Source organism: Capsicum annuum, chromosome 7 (genome assembly GCF_002878395.1).
Source record: "Capsicum annuum cultivar UCD-10X-F1 chromosome 7, UCD10Xv1.1, whole genome shotgun sequence".
NCBI classification, from domain to species: domain Eukaryota; kingdom Viridiplantae; phylum Streptophyta; class Magnoliopsida; order Solanales; family Solanaceae; genus Capsicum; species Capsicum annuum.
In genome coordinates, this window is record NC_061117.1 from 195,862,944 (window position 1) to 195,875,281 (window position 12,338).

Below are 12,338 nucleotides of genomic sequence, written 5' to 3' on the forward strand. Positions count from 1 at the left end.
ATTTCTTGCATGTCCATACCTTTTATTCAGCCGAGGACTATGCCAAGATCTATATTAGAGAGTTGGTTAGGTTGCATGGAGTCCCGTTGTCCATCATTTCAAATAGGAGTACTCAATTTACCTCTCACTTATGAAGAACTTTTCAGAAGGGTCTTGGTATCCAAGTTTGTCTCAATATATCCTTTCATCCTCAGGAAAAGCAGAGAGGATCATTCAGACCTTAAAGGATATATTGAGAGCTTGTGTTATCAACTTTAAGGGCAGTTGGGATGATCATTTGTCATTGATTGAGTTTGCCTACAATAACAGTTATCATTTCAGTATTCAGATGGATCCTTTTGAGGCTCTTTATAAAAGGAGGTGTAGATCTCCTATCGGGTGGTTTAAGGTAGGTGGGACTACGTTGATAGGGCCAGATTCAGTATTTGAGGCATTGAAGAAGGTTCAACTAATCAGAGAAAGGCTTAAGGACACCTAAAGCCAACTGAAATCCTATACAGATGTGAGGAAGATAAACCTTGAATTTGAAAATGGAGATTTTGTATATTTTAAAATATCTCCCATGAAGAGAGTGAAAAGGTTTGGCAAAAAGGGGAAGCTCAGTCCCCGATATGTTGGCCCTTTCAGGATCTTGAGTCATTTTAAAAAGGTAGCTTATGAGCTTGAGTTGCCTGCAGAGTTGGCATTAGTCCATCCAGTATTTCATGTCTCTTTATTAAAGAAGTGTATTGGTGATCCATCTATCGTTTTTTCTTTAGAGAGCTTAGATATTCAGAACGGCCTTTCTTACAAAGAACTCCAGTTAAAATCTTATATCACCAGATTTGCAAACTAAGGAACAAAGTTCCCTGGGTTAAAGTTCTTTGGAGGAATCAGTCCATTGAGGGAGCTACTTGGGAAGCAGAAACAGACATGCATACCAACTATCCTTACCTCTTCTCCAAAAACCCATACTCAGCTCAAGGTAATGGTTTTCCTTAGATTACCTCATTTTCATTCTTAGTCCCAGCCATGTGCTCATCTTCATGTTATTTCATGCATTCATGAATCAGTTCAGTCAGCCACCATGTTTCAGACCCAGTCATGTAATCATGTCTTCAGTTATGCAAACTCAGCATGTAACTTCAGTACCTTAGTATTTCCCATCTTAATCAGTCTTATTTGAGGACAAATATTTCTAAGAGGGAGATATTGTAAGACCCCATAATCCTAGCTTATTTCAGCTCACTCCTGCATGTAAGAAGGGGGTCCAAGACTTAGAATATCTTATTAAGTGTTAAGACTTAGTCATTTCTAAAGCTTTTAACTTTGATGAATTTATTTTTGGTCTATCCGACATCATAAAGTTACTTTTTAAGTTGATTCATGATCGGAAAAGTCAATAGTATGTCTCGGGTGAGTTTCAGAATTTTCGGACAAGCATAAGGACGTGTTTGGACTTCTAAAACAGCAACCCAAGGGGATTAGCACGCGGTGCTCCACCCAGTCTGGTGCTGGGGGAGCCCGGGATGGAACCCACGGTGCCCTGCTCAGATTGGAGCTCTAAGGCCCGCGGCGCACTGCCCAGTCTGGACCGTGTATTTTTTGTATCTTTATTCCACGTTTTAAAGGGCAAAGGGGTCTTTTCCTCCTCATCCAATGGGTCCATAACGCGGGATCAAAGCCCCAAATAGCATATTTGGTCATTTTTTGCTCAAATTCTCTCAATTGAAAGCCATTCTCTCTCAAGAACAAACCCTAGGTTCATCAAGTTCAAGTCCAAACCTCAAGAAACCCACCAAGAACTTCACGAATTCTTCAAGCAAGGTATGTCAAATGTTCATCTATTGGTCTTTTCCACCCATGGAATCCTGGAACCCAATTTCAAATTCAAATCTATGATTTTTACATGTTATTATGATTTTAACCATGAATTTCAATTTATACTATGTATTACACGTATTACTGTTGTTATTAAATCTCACGCGTTTGAATAGTGTTGTTCGCTGATTTAAGCTTTAATTGGTGATGTTAGTATTAAAATCATACTATTACTATAAGTTTTAAAACTATTACAATGCCTAACTTAAGCCATGAATTGCAAGTGTTTTGATGAAATGCCTACAGGAATGAGTTTTGAATAAGTGCTTACATGTCATGTCCACAAAGCTTTACTATGATTTTATTGTTATTGCTATCGAGTCCTGGGGGTTTGAATACCCAAAATTTAGCCTTTTATCTAATTTTCAGTACTTTCAGAACGGCTTCAGATAAACCATCAACACTAATAGTTCAGTCAGTTGTCATAAGTAGTCAAACTTATATTAGTCCAGAAATTAGTGTCTTCTGGTTGGGAGTAAAACTTAGCATCGACTGAACATAGGGATCTAGTCTCCCTCATCAGTAGGCATTAGATACTTGTCTCCCCCGTTAGTAGGCATAAGACGTTAGTAGCAGTCCCTAGGTTCCAGACCTACGGTGCCACCGTAGATTTGAGGGGTCCCCCGTCAGATAGGCATGGCACCCTCGTCCTTCTGGATATCAGATTAGTGGATACACGCAGCCATTGTTAGTACCCGTGGCATGGTACTAACACCCTTTCAACTGGGATTACAGGTTGGACCGTGATAGTAAATTAGGGCATGTCAGTTATAACTAGCTCCCATAGTTTCAGTTTAGTATCCAGTTCAGTATTTAGTTTCAGGTTTGCTTGACCACAACATACAGTATTAGTTATTCAGTTACCTATATTTTAGTATTTCAGTTTACAAACTATTTCAGAACTTATTTTATGTTTGGTCATGCATTTTCAGTCTTTAAAGTTTACATGCATTCTTACTCAATACCTCATGCTATACATTCAGTCAGTTATTACTCATGCACGCGAACCCATGCATATCAGCCTAACCTCATTTAGCATACCAGTACATTCAAAGTACTGATTGCATACTCTTTTCTTATGCTATGATGTCTTATATCATAGGTTCAGATACTTGGATTCCCGATCGTACTTAGATCTTCCAGTGCATTAGCAGCAGCAGCAGCTGTGGTGAGTCCTCATCCTTTGAGGATGGATTATCTTATATTCAGTTATGTCAGTAGTTCGACTATCTAATCAGTCAGAGTTAGTTAGGGGTTTGCCCCATCAACTCCACAGTCAGACAGTTTAGAGGCTTTCAGACTAGTACAGACAGTCAGTCAGTTTTCAGTTGTTATTATCAGCCATTTTATCAGTACTGCCAGTATTTTTTTACAGACTTTATCAGAACTACGATTTAAAACCTTATGGCTTTTTTTAGTTAAATTCCTCACATGATCTTTTATTATTAGTTTTACCCAGTGCTCACAGCAAGTACCAGTATCATGGGTTAGCTTGTGGTCACTTGTGACCGTAAGAACCTTGTGGCGTCCAGGGTGTACTCTTAGGGCGTTATAGAGATATATCTCTTTGTGTCTTCACTGATGTAGATCAGCTTTTCATGAGCTATGCAGTAATAAATATTCAGTGGCTTAATGTCGTTGAAAAAATTTGACTAACAGAACTGAAGGGAGGTATATTTATTTGAGTATTTTTTGTAGGTTGAGTTGGGGGGATTGGATTAGGGTGTGGTTTATTTTTAAAAAATAGGCAATTTAACGTTGATTTAGCCTTTTCTATTAAATGAAGGGTATAAATGAAAAATTTCTTAACAATGAGGGTAAATATGGCCTCAAAGTATGACATTGAGGGAAAATCTGACAACATAGTATGTCGAAGGATATATTTAGACAATTTTCAAAGTAGAAGGGTATGTTTGTCTCCACAGTATGACAACGAAGGTAAATTTGACATCAAAGTTTGAAGAAGAGTTTATTCAACCAATTTTTCATAGTATAGGGGTAAAATTGACCCTTTTTTCTATTATAAATGGTATAAAAATTTATGTGAATATACATGAATGTGAAAAATAATTTATAAAAGAAGGTTTAAGGGGAGTACTTTTGGTATTTTACACATTTTATTCCGAAATAAGTTATCTCAGTATTATTATTCCACCTACATATAGGGATAACTTATCCCAACACTAATTATTAATTTAGAGTCATTTCGTGTGAGATATACGATATAATAGTACCAAAATAAAATGTGGGATTATCTTATTCCCTATTTAACTGGAGGTATAACTTAGTTCTGAGATTATTTATCCATCATTTATACCATAGTACTGATGGGATAGGTTATCCCATATTGTTACGACCCAAACCGGGACCCTAACCGTGAAAGGCATCCCAAACCAATCAAGGACCGAGATTACCCCTTAGCCTTACCTCAAAAGCATGATAATAATAATAAACTATCGAAGCTAACCAATAGAATAAGAGAAATGCACTAACCAAAAGAGTAAGTTTGTGAGTTAGAAACCAAATCCACAAAGTAATACCCCAACACTATCCACAAAGCCTCTAACCAAGAAATACTAAACAAGTCGAGACATGTACCCGACTATGCCAGAAGAAAACCAAAAGTACTAAAATAATAAGGATATTAATGGAAAACTGACCTTTCGGGTTCTATAATCCAGAGAAACATAGCACCAATGAAGCCAATCCATTCCCAATAGTCCATCAAAATCCACCATATCAAGCTCTATTAAATCTACTAATGTTTACCTATGATATATAGACATCAGACAACCCCTATAGATTTTTCTAGCAACAATAGACTCACCCACCGGGGTAGAAACTGAAAAATGGGTGGGAAATACTTTCAGGTCCAAAATCAAAGTCTACAACCACATAAGGAGTAACCTAATATAGGGTAGAACTAGGATCAAGCAAGCAATAAATATCACGGGAGAAAAGATGTAACATACCAGTGACAACACTTGGGATACCTCAGATTCCTGAATAGTCGAAAGTGCATACAAGTGATTTTGACCAGTTTTCCTCCCTGAAGTAGTGTCATTGGCTGTAGGAGCTGAAGCAGTAGCAACCTACGCCTTACTAGCCCTAGATACACCCCTAGTTGAAGGAAAATCTCGTTGTATATGACCAGGACGGCCACAATTAAAGTACCAATTTCTTCCCTCCTTACAATAACCACGGTAAAGCTTTCTACAACCAAGACAAAGTGGATAAGGTGGAACCGACTAGGCTCTACTAACCTGAGATATAGGACCTTGTGCCTTAGAACCATTTCAAAATTAAAACGCCAATCACCAGAAGGCTTAGGAGTAAAGATCACTAGCTGATGAATAAGAATTTTCCCAGTTATTCTTCTTCGGCCATTGCCTACCCTCTTTTCCATTGTTCTGCTGGTTCGCACCCCCTCTGCATACTTAAACTTCTTACAATACCTTTCTCTCATTTATACCTAATCCTCTTCTCATCTTCCACCTTCTGTATAAACTACCAACCTCGATATATACATGTCATTGTTCAGCATAGCAACCTTACACTCTAACACCAAGTCATGAGATAGATCTGAAGCAAACTTTCTTGTCCAGGACCTTATATTAGATACAAGCTCAGGAGCATAACAAGACAGTTGGGTGAACTTCAATGCATACTTCTTAACACTCATCTTACCCTGCTTTAGATTCGCAAATTCTTTGTCTTTGGTTTCTCTCAACTCCTGAGGAAAGAAGTGATAAAAAAAACACTCGACAATTCTATCCACACGAATGGTTCAACATCTTCATCCTTTAACTCTTCCTACTCCTCATACCACTGATAAGCCATTTCTTTTAATTGATAAGTTACAAATTCAACTCCTTTTGAATTACTAGTTACATGACTTTGAAGATATTTTCCATATCATCAAAAAATCTCTAATGATCCTCCTCAACCTTAGAACCTATAAACATTGGGGGATTTAGCCTAATAAATTAGCCAACCCAAGTGACCTCAGATGAACTAAGGGCAGGACCAGCATAATTATAACGACATGACTATAATTTTACTATTTGAGCAAGCATGTGGATAGACTGAAAAAACTCAGCATTCGAGATATCTCTCTAAGGAGAATGAGTTACACCAGCCCGAAAAGCCCGAGAAGAACTAGTAGGGACTGGTGGAACCCCAGATGGAGCAGTGAAGTCAGGAGTACGGGTTCTATAATGAGTCTGCATTTCATGAGTAGGGAGAACTTCCTCTGCACTTGCCCTAGTTGGGACAAAGGTTCCAGTGGAGTTCCTACGACCATCAAATCTTCGTGGAGGCATGATCTAAAATGCGAGTAACCATGAGTTAGAGATGATTCAATGTAACTAGACTCCCTAGCACGAAATAGAACACAAAGAATGGGAAACATTCCTAAATGCCTCCCCTATATAAGTGTGGTGCGCTACACACCCATAAAAGGGACTACTTAACACAACTTTGTATACATATGATGACCCTAAAATGTGCTTTGATACCAATCTTATCATGACACTAACCGAGTCCATGGCCATGACGGGCATACCAAAACAACCAAGGCCTGAGATTATCCCTTAGTCTTACCTTAAGAGGATGATAATAATAATAATATTAAATTGCGAAAGCTAACCAATAGAATTAGAGAAATGCACTAACCAATAGAGTAAGTTTGTGAGTCAAAAACCAAATCCACAAAGTAATACCCAACACTGTCCACAAAGCCTCTAACCAATAAATATTAATCAAGTCGGGACATGACCCCGACTATGCCAGAAGAAAACCAAAAGTACTAAAGTAATAAAGATACTAATAGAAAAACAATATCATCCTAGTGATGGAGGGCTCACCAATTCACTGGTTGTCCAAAGAAAATACAGAACCACCTAACATTGCACAGTGTCACAAGAAAAGCCCTCCGAACCTACATCATGAAATGATGTAGCATCCGGAAACGACCACCATTGGCATGCAACCCAAGAAAAGGGATAAAATTTGTATGTACCAAAACTAGTAATAAAACATATGCCCAACAACAATAATGTAGTAGAATGTCGTGGAAGGGGATAAGGAACATAAAAGATGACCATTAAAACTCTAATACTGAACTATGTAGCTCGTACTGACCTTCAGGCACCAAAGGGCTATATGGGTCTGGCTCTCCCTTCCGGAAAGGCCTAGTCCAATTAGCCGCATGGACTGGAGAAATTACAATAAAATCATCAATAGTCAATAGCCTCCAAAAAATATACCATGTACAACAAACATGGTGGTCATAGACCCCCAACGTCGACAAACGTAGTTTCAGGTGTTGGTTTTCCAGGAACTACAGCTTCTCCGTAAGCTATACAATTTTCTTCAAACCCAATTAAAAAGTTTTCAAATACCATTAACCATGAAGTCTTTTATTAAGGCATTCCCAAATTGGTATCATCATACCAAGAGACCAGCAAGCCATTTGAATTATGCCAAACCATATGCATTTAACCATTTAGACTCCAAATTCTTTTAAAAATTCATAACCATAACCCCTAATGGCATTTCCAAAACCTTTTTACCTGTTAATGTTATGAAATTTTTCAAAGGACAGCTTAAACACTATGAAATCTTTGTGTAAAGACCAAATTATGGTATGGGTTGAGGTTCACGATATTAACATGTCAAAATTCATAAACATTAAGAAATCCAAATTAACAAATTTCACCATTATTATAGACAACATTTCAGTTTACAATTTACCATTTAAATCTTGGAGAAATCATTAAAAAAGAAAAGAAGACAATGTTAGTGTATAATAACCAAAAATCCTCAACCCTAGTTTGAATTAAACATTCAAGAACATGTAAATATCAAGTAATTTAATGCAATAATATAACAATTAAAATGGAGAGTGTCCAACATGCCTTTTGATGGAGTAAATTTTGAAAGAACTTGATTATGGGGTCATGAGAGTTGAATCCTTAAGAAGAAGCCTTATTATTATTTTTCTTGGGAATGGAGAGGAAAAAGAACGTGGAAAATCTACAACTGATTAGTAATTGAGTTTATACAGGGTCTTAAGTCTTTAATAGGGCAAAAGACCAAAAATCCCTCACCCCATACAAATAAAATGAAACTGGGCATTTTGTGCCTTTGTGTGCCACGTTGCTATCGCGGAGGCCTAAGAGTGTGGCACGCCGTTATCGTGGACCCTTACTGGTTTGGGTCCCGAAATAGCCCCAAACGCTTTTAGAAAATTTGAAACTCTCCCTAAGGATCCGGTTAACACCTCTAATCATGTTTCAAGTCAAAAATCACTGTTAAATAAGAAGAATGGTTCAAAGTAAAATCATTGAAATTTTTTGGGTCTTACACATATATATGGCGGGATAGCTAATCTCGAAATTATTTATCCTAAGATAGATAAGCCTAGAATTAATTATCTCAGAATAACTCTTTCCCAACCAAACGACCCTAGAGATAAGTTATCCCGTACTTTGTAACCACACAAAGGATTACATGGTACTAAAAACTCATCCTAGAATTATATCCCTTTGTATATCCTACCAAACGATCCATAAGAGATTAAGATAAGGGTTTAATTTCTAGCTGTAAAATTTGTGTGCTTTTATGTTCATTATTGTTGTATAATTATACCAAGTCACTAGACGTTTGTGTGTATAAGGATAAGTTATAATGTGTTGGGTGACTTTAGGGCAGAGCTGACTTTGATAAGGATTTGGTCAAATTCAATAATTTTGATCAAAACTCTAATGCAAGAGACATAACATAATTTGTCTCACCTTCAATATTTCTTATTTTAGAAAAGTATATAGTTTCCAAAAATAAAAAATAGTTGTTTATTGTGTTGGCCCTATTAGTTGTTGGCTATTCCGTTAGAGTTAGAAATTTTTATTCTTTGGCTAGATTTTAGGTATCAAAACAATATAATTCATGTACTACTTAGTTGCCATATGGTCATCGTGGTACAAACTTGATGATTTATACGAATTCACCATAATAAGAAGGACCTGATTCGATAACCGGTCCTTGTATGAGAAAAGCGAAGAACAACAAAAACACTAAGTAAAATAACAATAAACTAAAAACACCAAATATTTACATGGAAATCTTCTTGTTTAAGGGAGTAAAACTAAGATCTTCCCTAGTAGGATTTCACCAACAATCTTCACTGATCACCAATCAACGATTTCGATAACAACTTTTTGCAATCTAGGAATTAAACTCTTAATCCTTACCCACTAACAATAACTCTATTGATACACCTTTTTCACAATAACTCTAGTTGAAAGATTCCATTAACTAACTCTAGCTATAACAACAAATCAGCTATAAACTCAAGATAAAATACCCACAACAATCTAATGAAGAAGTGAGTTTACAATTATAAGAACTAAAAAATAAAGACTCGATCAACCTAAAAACGAACACATTACTTTGAGCATATGGTTTCTAAGTTTCTTAAAAAATAATGCAACTTCTACTTAAGAGAATTTGCAAAATCCAAGTTTATCTCCGAAAGATGATGGATACACATGATGAGTAAAAGCAAAGAAGTCTTCTCATTAGTGGAGAGGAAGAGGACCAGAGCAGTGCGGGTCTCACTACTCTGCTGCTACTGTCAGAGCAGTACTAGAACAGCTAGAATATACGACAACACTTATACGAATTGAAATGAAGAGCATCAATTTATGCAGTTGATCATTTTTCTAAGTTTGTCAATAAGCAAAATATTGAGAGACGAGAGGAACCTGAATTCACCAAAGCTAATCCATGCATATGAGAATCTACTATAATTTGATTTAAGTTTTTTTTTCCTAGAAATGTAATTAATGAGGTAATACTGATTGCAACAATAAGTGAAAATAGTAGCCAATGATTAACGACATAGGAAAAAAGAATAAATACCGCCGAACTTATTAGCGTGACTTACTTTAGTACTTTAACTTTATGGACAATTATTTACCCTTAAAGAACTTTCGCGTGAATTATGTTGCCCCATAAGGGCTAACGTGGCAAAAGAAAAAAGTAAAGCACGTTTTGATTAAAAAAAATTAAAAAAAATAAAAATAAATAAGTGGGTCCACCTTTAAATTATCAGTCACCAATCTTTCTTCTTCCTCACACCCCACTACCTCTCTCTTTTTTTTCTCCATTTTTCTTCACCACCATCATCAACTAGCTCCAAGAAAATATACATCAAAAAAAATTTTCATGTGAATTTCTGTAATAAGTTCAACTTTTCATAAAAAAAATCTTTAAAAAAATCATTTCATTCCATCACAATCAATTTTTCTCAACACCTTATCTAATTTCAAATTTAATGGATTCTTGTTTTGATGAACAAATTGAAAATACTCAAATAAAAAACATTAAAAAATTTGTATTGAGTCTGAATCTAAGAAGAAAATCGAATCAAAATTTTTTTTTCTCAAAATGTGATAATCGAGTTTGACAAAAAAATTTAATATATTTTCTATCTATAATTCCTTTTGCAATCAAAGTGAAATTCTTTGGCATTATAATTGTAATTTTTCAAAAATCAAATTTCAAAAATTTGAATCTAGAATTAAAAATAAAAAGAGGAAAGAGTTGAAGAAGAAAGAATGAGAGGGGGGAGTCTTTGCATGCATTCAAAAAGGAAGAAAGAATTAGGGTTTGGATGGGATGGGGGGAGGGGGGCTAAATAAGAGGGAAAATAGGGTGAGACGGGGGAGGGAGTGGCAGTTGGCGGGCTTTGTGTGGTATGAAGAAAAAAGCTTTGGGGGAGGGAGGAAGAAGGGGTGAAAAAGAAAATGTTTTTTTTTTAATTTATATATATGTGTGTGTGTGTGTGTGTATATATATATATATATATATATATATATATAGAAGAGCCATGGGAAGTTGGTGAAGGTTGTCCTGTCAGCTTTCTCACAGGTAGGACTGTTCATGGTTTGATTTTTAACCAAATCAATTAAAAAAATGATAAATGATTAGGTTTGGTTTGGTTTTGAATTTAAAAAAACTGATAATAATTTGGTTTGATTTCATTTTAATCTAAAATAACTGACAAAATAATCAAATCGATCCAATATATATATTATAATTATTTATGTATTATTCATAAATACAACAACAACAAACCCAGTTTATTCCCACATAGTGAGGTCTGGGGATGGTAAGATGTACACAGTTCATACCACTACCTTCGGAGAAGTAGCAAGGCTGTTTCCGATAGACCCCCGGCTTAAGACAGGGAATAGTAATCAACTCTAATCAAAAAGATGACAATACATAAATACGCTAATTATAAAAGAATAGCGAACAGAGGAATAATAAACAAAGAAAAGTAAGCAATCGTAATACAACATGCAACAAGGTAGCAAAACAGGCTTAATATACCCACCAAGTAAAGCCCTACCCTACCTACCCAACTTGGCTCTAGCCTTCTAACCTAATATGCGTCCTCAAGATCTTCCTATCTAGGGTCATATCCTCAGTAAGCTGTAACTGCTTTATGTCCCGCCTAATCACCTCTCTCCAGTATTTCTTCAGCCTACCTCTACCTCTCCTAAAGCCATTCAAAGCAAGCCTTTAACACCTACAAACTGGTGCATCCATGCCCCTGCTCATCACATGCCCAAACCATCTCAATCTTTCTTCCCGCATCTTATCCTCCACCGAAGCCACTCCCACCTTCTCCCGAATAATCTTATTCCGAACTCTATCACCCCTAGTAAGTCCACACATCCTAACAACATTTTCATTTCCGCCACCTTCACTTTTTGGATATAAGATTTCTTTACTGGCCAACACTCCGCGGTATACAACATGGTCGGATGGACTGCCACCCTGTAGAATTTGCCTTTAAACTTTAGGGGCACATTCTTATCACACAACACCCCCGAGGCGAGCTTCCGCTCAATCCATCCCGCCCCAATATGGTGAGAGACATCCTCATCAATCGCTCTATTCCCCTGAAGCATAGACTCCAGATACTTAAAACTATCCCTCTTACAAACCGCCTAAGAATCCAACCTTACTACCACCTCGTCTTCTTCCCTTGAGCCATTAAACTTATATTCCAAATATTTGGTCTTGCTAATATTTAGTCGTAACACATTAAGTCATGTCTTCATCCAGTTGATAGTACCTTATGAGATTCTAAATGAATTTTGCACTTTGAATGATAAATGATACTAATTATGAAAATAATATCTTGTTGTATATTGAAATTTATAGCTGAGATTCAATTGACTATAGACGATCACTAATTTTAACTTTCTTTTTTAACCTTGTTGAGCAAGAAGTTTATGTTTTCATCTTTTGGGGGATTTATCATACCATTCTATTAAATGTAGTTTTAAAAAAAAATTTAGAAGCGTTCATATGGTGTTTTTTATGGCTTTACCAAAGTATAACACTCAGTTGACATCTTAGTTTCAAAGTTGAGATACCACTCGGTTAACATCGCATATGTT